Raw genomic sequence first — 14,231 nt, 5'->3', positions numbered from 1 at the left:
GAATCACAAATAAAAAAGTTTTTGAGGGTGATCGATTAAGATGGAACACCCTGTATGTGTATATATGTAGAGTAACTCGGGAGAATATGCCACACTTACAAAATATTTGATTTTTTCCTATTTTTCTTTTTTTTTGAAGTATCTTTGCATACTGGTTTTCCTTTTCCTTCTTTTACCTGTTATTTATATATGGTTTTAATAAAATATTTTGATTGTTTTCTATTAAAAAGAAAGAAATACAAAAATGTTACAAAGTGGCATATTACCTACCTATGTGAATAATATCCCAGTAAGCAATTTGATAGCAAATTGTCGCCAAGATGGCATCAAATTCGTTCAAAGATTGGTGTCAAATCCGGTGCCATCTGTGTCATCTTTAAGCTCGTGTTTTGCTAGCAAAGTCTGTGTACATAACCAGACACATTGGCAGCAAAAACCGAGCAAGTTTTGTGTAGCGTTGTCTGCCAACAAACTGTCGGCAAATACCGAGCAAGCTTTGTCTAGCGTTGTCTGCCAACAAATTGTCGACAAACACCGAGCAAGCTTTGCGTAGTGCTGTCTGACGACAAATAATTGGCAAAAACCGAGCAAGCTTTGCGTAGCGCTGTCCGACGACAAATTGTCCTCAAAAACCGTGCAAGGAATGCGCAACACTGTCAAAAAAAATTATATAATATTTATTTCGAAATTTTATTACTATTTCCCGGGTGGAAATTACAACCTGGCGCTGTATGGGCTCCGGCTAGTTTTCCACGAGTTAATGTGGGCGCTATGATGGAAGGCTAGCCTGGGGTTGTACTGGGTGGTAACGGCAATAATGGCCAGCTCCAATATTGGAAAACTATCTAGGCCCTGGCTCGCGGAGCAATGTTGCCCCAAGACAACACTGATTGCCATATCATACTCGCGGCGTGTTGCTTTCGTGCCGCGGTCGTTACCTCCGGCGCCGCTCGAGCAAAAAGCTTTCTAAATCCCCTCGCGGCGTGTTGCTTTCGCGCGGTTGTTACCTCCGGCGCCGCTCAAGCGAGAATTTCTCCAAGTCCAATTCGGTCTTTCGACACCGACTCGTGGCAATGCTGTGTTCGTATAAAGCCCCTTGCACAATAGGCGATAGCGATAGCGATAGCGACAGCGACAAAGTTGCCAACAAAGGTATAGCTTTGTCGGCACCTTTGTCGCTGTCGCTATCGCTATCGCTATCGCCTATTGTGCAAGGGGCTTAAGTTACACGACGGTAGCGATCGACTACGAGCGCGAGCGAACGGGAAACGATGCTCCCCGCATCGACTTCGTCGTACGTGCCCCTTTCGTGTGCGTATTCCACAAACGTTTTACACATTTGTACGGACCAAACGAAACGCGTTTGCACGTCCGTACGTATCGCTCGTGTCTCTCGGCTCGCCGAGCGCACCGCACCTCTTATAGTACCCAACCAGCCGGCCGAGCGATCGGCGACGCACGGTCTTACGCACGGTCGCTTACGGGCGCCGGAGGCGAAACCATCGAGACCATCGGGACTTGACCGCTGAGAGCGACGACGACGCGAATTCGATTACCGTACGAGATATCCGGCAGCTAGTCTCGGGGGTCGACGATACGCCACGTTGACGCAAAGCGAGACGAATGACACCATAATTCGGGGTACTTGTAACTGAGAGGCACGAACGCGGTCGTTACCTCCGGCGTGGGCTCTAACGAAAAGTCCTTTCGCGGCGTGTTGCTTCCGCGCCGCGGTCGTTACCTCCGGCGCCGCTCGAGCAAAAAGCTTTCTAAGTCCCCTCGCGACGTGTTGCTTTCGTGCCGCGGTCGTTACCTCCGGCGCCGCTTGAGCAAAAAGTTTTCTAAGTCCCCTCGCGGCGTGTTGCTTTCGCGCGGTTGTTACCTCCGGCGCCGCTCGAGCGAAAATTTTCTAAGTCGACCCAATACATGCCCAGTACTGAGCCGACTCTCGGCCGTAGATCAATATCATTTCTGGCCTTATACACGATCAGTACTGAGACAAGACTCGCCTCGGAACAGAATATGGTTGCATGGGGGTACTGGTCACCGAGACTGGCACAATACTGATCTAGCGGTTTATCCGTACTGGGGCAGTACCACCCACACACATCAAGTCTTGGCAGCCAATATTGTGCCACTTCTGGGCCATGCGGACAACTCTGGCAGAAGTCCGACATTCGCACATGGGTTATAATCCTGCCTCACTGGCCGGGCGCTAGCTAGTCCCCGACTGGATTTCCCATCTTGGCACCCCCGCACAATTCTGTCTAGCGCCTAGATGAAACACTAGGCAGCGCCTGGCTAGATTTCCGATACGGGCGTGCCACGACATTCCCCACGGGGCCCAAAATAGAAACTTGGATCGCCCAGACACATTTCCACCCGGGGACTGGAATCAGCAAAAAATAATAAATAAACGTCAAAATCAAATGTTTAAAGAAGCAGAGAGAGACAAAAATCTACAAAGAATGAAAGTCATTCGAAAAGAACAATTATATAAAGAATCGGAGAAAGAGAAAAATGTAGAAAGAATGAAAGTCAAAAGAAAAGATACAAGTTACCAGGTAAATGAACAAATTAAAAATAGAGATAGAATACAAGTTTTGCGCACGTTACGGGAAGATCTTAACTACAACGCAAATGAAAGAATTTTTGATATTAAACGTAAAAGATTATTAAGACTTGACGATTTTTTTAGATATCGAGAAAACTACAGCAATTCTGTTTGGAACAAAATAAATAGTGGCATCAAAAATACTGAATATTATCATAATGTATTGATAATGAAATTTTTAAAATTCAGAAAATTTGGACCAGATATAGTATGTGTGTGTTGCGAAAATTTGTTTTTTTTTAAATCAGTAGAACGTTTTAATATTACGAAAATACGAAATAAATTCAGTGAAACAAAGATTGCAATTGATGAATTTATTAATCAAATTGTTAATAACTCATCGGAATACGTCTGTAAGACATGCAAAAAATATATTACATCAGGAGATGTTCCAAAAACAGCATCAAATGCAGATTTAAGATTTTCAAATGTGCCAAAAGTAGTGACAAACTTAACTGCCCTTGAAGAACGAATGGTGTCACCATATATTCCGTTCATGCAAATAAAAGCATTGCAACCGTATGCTATTAACCCTCAATTATCACTAAAAGGAAGTATAGTTAATATACCAGTTGAAATTATTGAGATGGTAAATGTTTTACCTAGAACTTTTGATGAAATGTCGACTATTCAATTAAAATTGAAAAGGCACATGGAACACAAATCTGATTACATGTATGAAACTATAAAACCAGCAAAAATTTGTGAGGCTTTGGAGTACTTATTACAAACACCTTTGTATAAAAAAAACAATATAAATATTGACAACAATTTTTTTAAAAAATATAACAGAAACTTTAATACAGAATTGGAATTTATTGTCGATAATAATGATAAATGCGATAGCTCCAATTATATAAAAAATCAATCTGTTGTAGAAAAACACGACAATAAATCAGAATCTGAAGAGTCTGATTATTTCGAACCAAATGATGAGGTTCTTATTGTTGATAGAAACCAAGAAATATCTGCAGATATTAAAATTATAGCTCCGGGGCAGGATAAATATCCAGTGCCTTGGCACTTAATCGAAAATTTCGATGAATTGTGTTTTCCAAAAATTTTTGGAGGAGAAATTCTAAACAAAAAAAATAAATTAACGTACTCGCAACGAATCAAATTTGAATCGAGGCACAGGGATAGAAGATCGTGTCAACCTACAAGAATTTTATTTATGGCTAAACAAAAATTGGAAAAGTCAATAATGTCGAATATAAATATTTGCTTAAGGAGAGTAAAAAAAATAATAATCTAACTACCAATAAAATTAAAGATTCGAATTTTTTAAACGATTCCATTCGTCATAACGATGGATACAAATTTCTCAAACAAATACGATCGTCACCCTCGTATTGGGAAAGTAAAAAAAAAACATGTAATGATTATGATCAGACAATGTGGTGTTCCAACATTGTTTATGACATGTTCTGCGTGTGAGCATAAAAATCCCGATTTATTGAAAATTTTATACAAATTACGAAATAATAAAAACATCAGCACATATGAGGCAATACACTTAGACATGGCAGAAAAAACCAAATTGATAAGAGAAGATTCTGTGACTTGTGTTAGATATATAGAAGAAAGATTTAATTTAATTATGTCTATATTACAGAATGAACATGGACCATTTGTAGAAAACTATGTAGTTGACTATTTTCAAAGGCGAGAATTTCAAGCAAGAGGTACTGTCCATACGCACAATCTTTTATATTGCAAAAATGCTCCGATTTACGATGAAGAAAATGAGGAGGGTAATAAAAAGTTAATACAATGGATAGATAAAAATATTACATGTACTTACGATGTTAAAAATCCGTTGATACGTATGCAAATACATCGGCATAAAGCAACATGTTACAGAGGTCGAAAAAATAAAACAACATGTAGGTTTAATATTCCAATATTTGTTATGAAAGAAACTATGATTCTCAAACCATTAGCCGAAAATGAAGAGAATAAAAGCGATAAAACCATTAGAAAAAAAATTAAAGATTTAATGAAAGTATTTTTTGAAAAAAATATAATTGTATCTTTTGAAGACATGTTAAAACAATTAGAAATGACGGAAGAAGATTATATTCAAACAATTAGAAGCACGTTAACAAGAACTGAGATATTCTTGAAAAGACGAAGCAACGAAGTAGCGATAAATGCATACAATACAACCATATTGACTCTTCTTGAATCAAATATGGATATTCAATTTGTTTTAGATCCATATAGTTGTGCTTCATACATGATTAATTACGTCACAAAAGTCGATGCTGGTCTGTCACAATTACTAAGAGAAGCAGCAAAAGATTTGGAAAATGGAAATTTGAATATTAGACAAAAGTTTAGAAAGATCGCTAACGTTTTCATAAATGGTAATACTATGTCTGCACAAGAAGCCGTTTACCATGTCCTTGGCCTACCACTTTCATTATGCAGTAGAGCTTTGGTTTATATTAATATTGTACCACAAAAAGAGCGTGTCCGTATGTTGAAAAATGAGAAACATTTAAGAAAACTAAGTGACGATTCAACAGATATATACTACAAAAATATAATTGAAAAGTACGAGAATAGAAATTTTCATAAATTTTCAGATGTTTGTCTGGCCGAATACGCATCTAATTGTGAAGAAAAAAAGAGTAGGGGAGACCGGGGCCTAACCGTCAGTTTTTTTTCGGTGCCGATTTTTAACAAGAAAATAAATAATTTTAGTTAAATGTGGTATACCACTGTAAAGAGTGAACCTTTAGCTACAAAATTTATATAGGAAATTTTTATCTACGTCGCTTTGTTTAACCGGTATAGAGCAAAAACGACAACGGTGGAAAAATTGAAATCTCAAAAATGCCGGGGTTTAACCGTCACACTGCATTTTCAATACATATACGTACATCTAATCCTGAAAAATGATAGGATACATATTAATAATTGTTTTTTAAGAGAAAAATATAAAAATTTATTCAAAATTTTTATGCGAAACATTATTAAAAAATAGTTACGAGGGTTCCTCTTTCCGCAGAAGTCACTCGCCCGACTTGTTTCACTCCTCGACGTCCGATGACTCTATTCGGTGTCTGAACGGTTGTAATTCCCGTCTCATCCATATTCCATATGCAGTGAGCCTGGAAATGCCCGAGAATGCCTTGAAAATGCACCCGGACTGCTTACTGACGGATTAACCCCAAACACAAGTTTCAGGTTTGATCGCCCACGAAATATTAGACATCAACGATAATGAAAAAACTACACTGGATTCGTGTTCAGCATGCATTACTCTTTATAATCACGTACCTCGAGATTTGGAGAGCAAATATTATTGCAGATATTACAAAATTTCCACGCGCAGAAAATGTAACTTTCACCTTCCGAAAACATATTTGCCCTCGTAAAAATCATAACACGGCAGGTAACCTGCCGAAACTCCGTTGGTCACATGGGTACCATAAGCAGCGTTTACAATGTTAATAGCGAGTTCGCACAATATACAGGTTCCGAGATATTTGATTTGACGGTTCAACCCCGGCGACGGTTAGGCCCCGGTCTCCCCTACATACAAAAGTGATAGCGATGATGATTATGATGAAGACAAAGAAATTAGAGAACGGAAAGAACATAAAATTATTAGATTTCGTCGTTACAAATTGCAAGAAGATCGATATAATTATTTCAGAGAACAGGTTTTATTGTTCTTGCCTTGGAAAAACGAAATAGATGATGTAGAGACAAAAGATTGTGAAAAAATTTATATAGAAAATATTTATTTAATTGAAAAAAATAGAAAAAAATTTTCAGTGATAGGTGATGCAGAAATTGACAATGCACTGACTCAAGCACAAAGAGATCAACAAGAAATAGAAGATGAGGAGGAAGAATCTTTTATGAAAACAAAAATCCCAAAAGAACAAGAGATAGATATATTTGGTCAAACAGGTGTAGCGGATTGTTCAAAGAAAAGTAGAAGAAAAATAAGTAGTCCTCCTAAAGCCATAAAAGAAGAAATGATGAATATACTTCAAAAATTAAATGATAAATAAAGAGAAATTGCAATGCATATTTTACATTGTTTCAAAACTAATAATTTACTAATTAAACTATACATTAGCGGATCAGCGGGTGTTGGAAAAAGCACAGTCATCAATGCGATTTATCAGCTATTATTGAATTATTTCGAGGATATACCTAGTGAAAAGAACAATTCATTAAAAATATTATTATGCGCACCATCAGGAAAAGCAGCATTTCTAATAGGTGGCGTAACGTTACACACTGCTTTTGTATTACCAATTGCACAGTATGGAGGACAAATGCCAGAACTGTCAGCAGACGTGGCAAATACTATTCGAGAAAACTTATTTGAATTAAAATTATTAATTATAGATGAAATATCGATGGTGGGTAGTACGATGTTTAGTCGGATCGATACAAGATTAAGACAAATAATGGGTCGTAATACAAGTTTTGGTGGAGTTTCTGTCCTAATGGTCGGTGATCTTTATCAATTACCACCGGTTATGGATACTTCAATATATTTATGCCCAAAATCGTGCATGTTAAGCTTATTTTCAGAAAATGTTCTATGGAATGAATTTGATTATTTTGAGTTGACAGAAATAATGAGACAAAAAGAAGATAAAACATTTATTGAAACTCTTAACAATCTTGCGAGAGGAACGATGTCTGAAAATAATATTGCACTAATTAAATCCAGAGAAACGTCAGAGGAAAATGTTCCAACAGATGCAATCAGATTATATGCTGATAATCGTTCAGTAGATAGTTTTAATCGATTAAAAATTAATTTAAAAGATGGTACAGCTTATGAATGTATAGCCAAAGACACAGTTTTAGGAAAAGTTAGCAGTAAATTGAGAAATAAATTACTAACGTCGTTAAAAAAAAAAAAAGAACAGAATGTGGTGGCTTGGCTTACAAAGTAGTATTAAAAGTAGGTATTAAATACATGATAGTTACTAATATAGATGTTGAAGATGGCCTAGTTAACGGAGCTTGTGGCATATTGAAAAACATAACGTTTAAACAAGGTACAGAAGAACCAATTAAAATATGGCTAGATTTCAATAATAATAGAATTGGTATGGAACAGCGGAGACCATACGTAAAGTATATTAATGAAAATTCTATGGAAAAGTGTTTGGTTCCTATATCATCATTTTCTGTCGTATTAAACATTAATGAAAGAATGGGGTATCAAATCGTAAGACAACAATTTCACGCCCGCCGAAGCTTTGACAATACATAAAAGTCAAGGTCAAACTTACGAAAAAGTATGTATAGATTTACGAAATAATTGTCGTATGACAAGGCCAATGCTATACGTAGCATTGAGTAGAGTGACAAAATTATCGGATTTATACATTCTTGGAAGTTTCACACCTCCAAAAAAACCATCCACAGATAATTCTTTGGAGTTAGAAATAAAACGACTAAGAGAAGAGAAGTATCTTAAATTATCATATTCAAAAGTAATAGAAGGAAATCGAATAAAAATTATATACCAGAACGTACGATCTCTAAATAAAAATCTAATGAATATATCTTGTGATAAATGGTATAAACAAGCCGATTTATTAGTTTTTGCAGAATCCCAAACAGATGATTTGACATTTGAAGGATTTAATATTTTATTCCGAACAGATAATTATGATAAACGTTTACCAAAAGGAATAATATGTTTTATCAGAAAAGAATTGAACGCATTTATAGATGATCACATACAAAAAGATGAAATTATAAATGGACAATACCGTCATATAGACTTGATACGTATAACCATAAATGAGGTGAAAATCATTACTGGTTATAAGTCTCCATCAGCACCTAGAACTATGTTTGTGCATGAACTAAATAATATTTTAAGCAAGTCAGTAAGTAATGAAAGAATTATAATAGGTGACTTTAATTATGACTCATATAATGAAGGAGGATTTTTGGAAAAACATGTAAATAAATTACACTTTAAACGTGCAATTGGCACACAAGTATCAACTACAAACTTCAATACGCAGATAGATGTAATATTTATATCAGAGGGAATATGAAATTATAGTGCTGGAGTATACGAAACTTATTTCTCAGATCATAAACCTATTTTTATTGGATTAAATAAGCAGAACAAAATATCAAAATCAAGCGTATTTGAAGTATTCAGGGAAGATATTTCTAATAACAAGAACAAAAATAATTCAGAGAAATACCTAAATAACATAACGTCTGGTCATACTAATGATACATTTACAAACAATAACAAAGAATGTATAGAGATTTACCAACCACCACAAACTCTAGAAGAGAACATATTAGAAGAAAATTCGTGGCTAGATGATAGACCTTTAAACGAAATTATGAAGATAATAGAGAATAAAACTCAATTTCAGCGTGTAGATATACTCTTTATTAATGGTTTACATTGGGTTGATTCGATCTTTATGCCGGATGTTCAGATTGTTGGAGGTAGTCAAGCTGGCAACCATTGGCACTGTATTTATTATGATGGAGACAAACGTCATATATATGATAGTTTGTACTTTGCAACACACTCTTATAATAATCTGTCATTATGTGAACAAAAATACATAAAAAAGCGATACCCTAATTTAAGTCCAAACAATGTCATATTCGAAAAAGTTACAAAGCAACCAGACTTAGCATCGTGTGGTATATTTGCAACAGCATTTGCTATAACAATAGCAAGAGGAGAAAATCCATCTACTAAAAAATATTCAATAAATATGCAAGAGATGCGTAGGCATTGTCTGAGAATTATTGAAGAAAAAGAATTACTGCCTTTTCCGGAAGAATAATAATTAAAAATATAACGATGTGATACATACTAAACATTGCGTAAAATTATAAAAATGTTGCCTAAATTAATAAGTATAAAAATATATAAATAAGTAAAAAATTAAATAAGTATAAAAATTAGTGATTCGGCAAGCGAGACAATACAAGAAAAAGTCAATATTTAAATTATTTTCAGGCAATTAAATATCATTTAATCATTGAAGCTTGATAATACAAGAATTACAAGATTTTTTTTCATACTTAAAATTGACAATTAATTTAAAATCTTGTCTCGATCTTGTCTCGATTTCATTTTCTTGACATCTGACATTCAATTAGTGATTTAGAACGAAGCGAGACTTCAAGTCAAGCATCTCGTCCAATTTTTCTTGCGTTTATTATTTGTTTTTGAATGTTGTCTCGATGTTAATGTAACCGTATTTATCTCGAATCGTAATACACGAAGCAATCAAGCAAAAATCTCTAAATTTATGCTTATACTTTATTGTTATTTGAAGAAGGACTTTTTTTCAAATTTTGATTGATTTCTGACTAATTTTAGGAAACTGAAAAAGAAATTTAAAGACCACTTAACCAGATCTTTATAAATTAATTTATAAGTAATTATTATTATTATTATTATTATAAGGCGTTAGGAACTCGAAAGTTCGTTGCCGCAGACACCAAATTCCGCCAAATTTACAAGTAATTATTTACCCAAAAGACGATATTTTTTTATAATAAATAAGAGACATGTTAATTTAACAGATAGAAACTATAGAAAAAAATAACACAACTTACCTGTTTATTTTTACATGTAAAATATGTTATAAAGAATTATAATTATTAATTATATTATATATATATATTTATATTATATTATTAATTATATTATTAATTATTATTATTTCTTTCTTTCTTTCTTTATTTATTATTTACACTATCAAAAATTTAAAATAAAAAAATTTTTACACAAGAAAATTTAAATTAAAATTTATTTTTTAATTAATTCAGCATTACATTAATATTTAAAAGAATAACACAAAGAATGATACAATAACACCATAAAAATCAAATTAAGAAAAAAGAGAAAAAAATAAATAATAAGAAAAATTTAAATTCCGTCACACATTGCACTTAAATATTTTGCTTATTTTTTGGTACTTTCAAATGTCGTTATTATTTTTGAAGAGAGGCTGCAAGTAAGCTACGAATTTAAGCATAATAAGCTTCGTGCTGATTTATTGTTGAGTCGATTGCGATGTTTTCGGATTATTAGCGATGCCTTCGAAAAAAAACGTTCCACTGAAACGGATGTAGCCTGAATACTAAAATAATCTCGTGCCATTGAAGCTAATATGGGAAATTGCTTTTTATTTTGATTCCACCAAGAAAGAATATTTTCATTTTTATCAGCTCGTTGAAGACGCAAATAATCATCTAACTCTTTTCGCCAATTTGTACTTAAATTTTGATTTGATTTATTCGATTCAAAAAGAGATCCTAAATCCAGTACATCATCGAGTGTCGTGGCAGGAACATTTTCCAAACTTTCATCAAAACTTACAGGTGTTGTAGAAAGATTGGCTTGATCGAGCATTCTTGGTTCGTAATATTTAGTTCGGTATATGAATTTAAATTGCTTTATTGATTCTTCTATCATTTCTCTACCCCATGTTGTTAGTTGGAAAGTCTCTACTTTGTGTCGTGGATCGAGAATAAGTATTATGCAATAAATCCAATTAGACTTTCTGTAGTATTTGATTAATTTGTCTCGGGCTGCAGTAGCGGCTGTAGCGGCTTGATGGACAACATTCTTTGTGACAAAATTGTCAGGCAAATTTTGATATGATAAAATGAACGTTTCAAGTTTATCAAGCATCATATTGTTGCGCCCGTGCGAGTCTGTCCGAGACGCCCGGTATGAAGAGAAGCGAAGCGTCCTTAGCAACGAGAGGATTGATAAAACAACAACTGACGGTTTTGTTCTGGAGCCGCGGGATTATACGAACGTGTGTTCACGCTCTCTGTAACGAGCCTTGTTTTAATAAACGCTAACCGAGTTCCTTTTGTAAAACGGTGTTCCCTTTATTTCCGCGGGTCACGGGAGAGAGTGCGCGTGAGTGCGCGAGCGAGAGAGAGTGCTTCGCGACGAGCGCAACATTTTGGGGGCTCAGCCGGGATAAACGACAGAAAGGACACAATGGCTACGGCAGCACCTTCGAGGAAAAGGACATGGGCGGACACACCGAAGCCTACGACGGAGGCAGCAACTCTTCAAACCGTCCACTATCAGGGAATGCGCCGACTGCGGAAGGAGCAGGCTCAAAGGGAGTTCGCGGCAGCGCTCCAACAGCGAGACAGCGAGCTCCAGCAAGAGAGGCCAACACGAACAACAGCTAAGTCCTTCCACGTTTAGAGCATCCAGAGATATGGGTCCGGGGGACGCGTTCGTAAGGGAAAGTGACGTGCGCGCGGAGTTAGGCTTTAAAATAGAACCCGATACTTATGACGGGATGGTTCCGTTACGGGGATGTTTTTCACAGATTTATTTGATCGCGCGTACGAATTGTAGAAGCGACGCGTCGAAAACTATCGTTCTCGCTGCGAGTTTGAGAGAGGAGGCATGTTCCGTTCGGGAGTCCGTGCAGGATAGCGGAAATTTTGATTATGCAGAGTTAAAATCTGTGAGAAAGAGGGAGAAAGATTTCGAAAATTGCTAGATGCACAAATAATTCTTTATGTTATATTATGTCGCGTTGTTTTGTGCATTGTTTTCTTTCTGCGTGTATTTGTTTTTGTCTAGTGAGACGCTTCCATTGCAAATCCGAGAAGAAGTCTTTGGAAAGAAGCAGGAGAACGCTCAGTTTTTTTTTAAGAAGTCTGCCTCTCCCTCGGTTTTTGACTGAGGTTTTCCGAGGGACTTGGGCAAATGCCGAGGCAGGGACTCGGGGAGTCTGATTGACGTTGGGTCCTCAGGAAGTTTCCCCCCCCCCTTGTCCGAAGAACTTCAAACGGCATGAAATGCCGAAGAGGACCGAGAAGACGCCTTCGCGCTGAGTAGCTGAGGACGGAAAGCCGGCGCTAAGTTAGGAAGAAGGGCGAGGTTCCCTGTGACGGAATAGGGCAGGGGTCGCCCTAGAGGCAGAAGAGGAGGACTGGCCATCTTTCTCTGGACGCCGTGGGGATCCGCTGTTAAAAAAGAGGACGTCCGAGGAGCGGTTGAGGCAGCGGTGCCCGGTAACCTGAGGCAACAGCCCAGGGTAGGGCAGGAAACCGAGTCTCTGGAAGCCGTGACGAGGAAAACGTCCGAGGAGCGGTTGGGACAACGGCGCCCGGTAACCTGAGGCAGCAGCCCAGGGTAGGGCAGGAAGCCGAGTTCCCTGGAAGCCGCAATGAGGGAACGCCCTGATAAAAAAAACTGCTCTCCTGGATTGTCGGGACGACAATCTTGAAGAAGGGGAGCAGTGTTGCGCCCGTGCGAGTCTGTCCGAGACGCCCGGTATGAAGAGAAGCGAAGCGTCCTTAGCAACGAGAGGATTGATAAAATAACAACTGACGGTTTTGTTCTGGAGCCGCGGGATTATACGAACGTGTGTTCACGCTCTCTGTAACGAGCCTTGTTTTAGTAAACGCTAACCGAGTTCCTTTTGTAAAACGGTGTTCCCTTTATTTCCGCGGGTCACGGGAGAGAGTGCGCGTGAGTGCGCGAGCGAGAGAGAGTGCTTCGCGACGAGCGCAACAATATTAATACCAATTACAACAAGCGGTAAAGTTATATATTTTTCGCCACTTAGAGTAGTTGACAAAACTTTAAACTGCCGTAGGAATTTAATTAGAATATTCAAAAGAGACCACTCCATTTCCAATAAAAGGTATTTCTTCATAATATCATTATTTTCGCACAATAAATTTAGAGCTTGCTTCATCTGCAGCGCAGAGTCTATCATGTCACAAACCGAATTCCACCGTGTAGCTACACCTAGATTTGGTGAAATCATGCGAGAATTTGTTGTTTCGCAACATAATTTCAATTTATTTGTCCACTGTTCTGAATATTTAATTTTGCGAAAAAGATGTTGAAGTTTTGTAAGTACTCTCGTACAATTATCGGGATAAATCTCTTCATCTTCATCGGATTCGCTCGGTTCACCGTCTATCTCATCGATATTAGACTGTATTAGTCTGAGCATATCATTCACGGCTAAATTTATTACATGTGCAAAACAATGAAAATGTTGATTATTTGGGTCAAAACTAATATTTTCAGCATCCATGAGTGGTTCTAGCTCTTTCATAAATTTTGTATTTGCCGATGCATTGTCGAGAGTTATGCCTTGTACTTTAGAAAGGAGATTCCATGGTTTTAAGCTCTTGTAAAAGATTTCGGCAATATCTTTACCAGAATGACAACCATTAGAAGGTGCAAAATCTACAACTAGAGATTGAATGTTCCATTGATCATCAATAAAGTGAGCCGTTATCCCATAGTAAGATTTATGAGCTATTGACGTCCAAGCGTCAATAGTAAAAGAAATATTCGAAACATTGTCGTGAAGTATCTTGAACACTATTGCCTGCATTTTAGAGAATCGTTCTAAAGTTTTGGATCGCATTCCATCATGCTTTGGAATATTTACACCGCGATGAAGGTAGTGAAACAAATCTTGAGTCGATTGATCATCAAAAAAGTTAAAAGGGAGATACTTTTTCGCAGCCCAATCAACCAGCATAGTTTCAAATTGTTCTTGTGAGAAAACTCGACTTTTATTTCCACTCTGAAAATATATCAGTATTATTATTGTCTTATTCAATCTTT

The sequence above is a fragment of the Temnothorax nylanderi genome, unplaced genomic scaffold (assembly GCF_030848795.1).
Source record: "Temnothorax nylanderi isolate EJ_2023f unplaced genomic scaffold, tnyl_v1.0 TNYL_tig0353_pilon, whole genome shotgun sequence".
Lineage (NCBI taxonomy): Eukaryota > Metazoa > Arthropoda > Insecta > Hymenoptera > Formicidae > Temnothorax > Temnothorax nylanderi.
Note: the sequence above shows the minus strand (reverse complement) of the source record.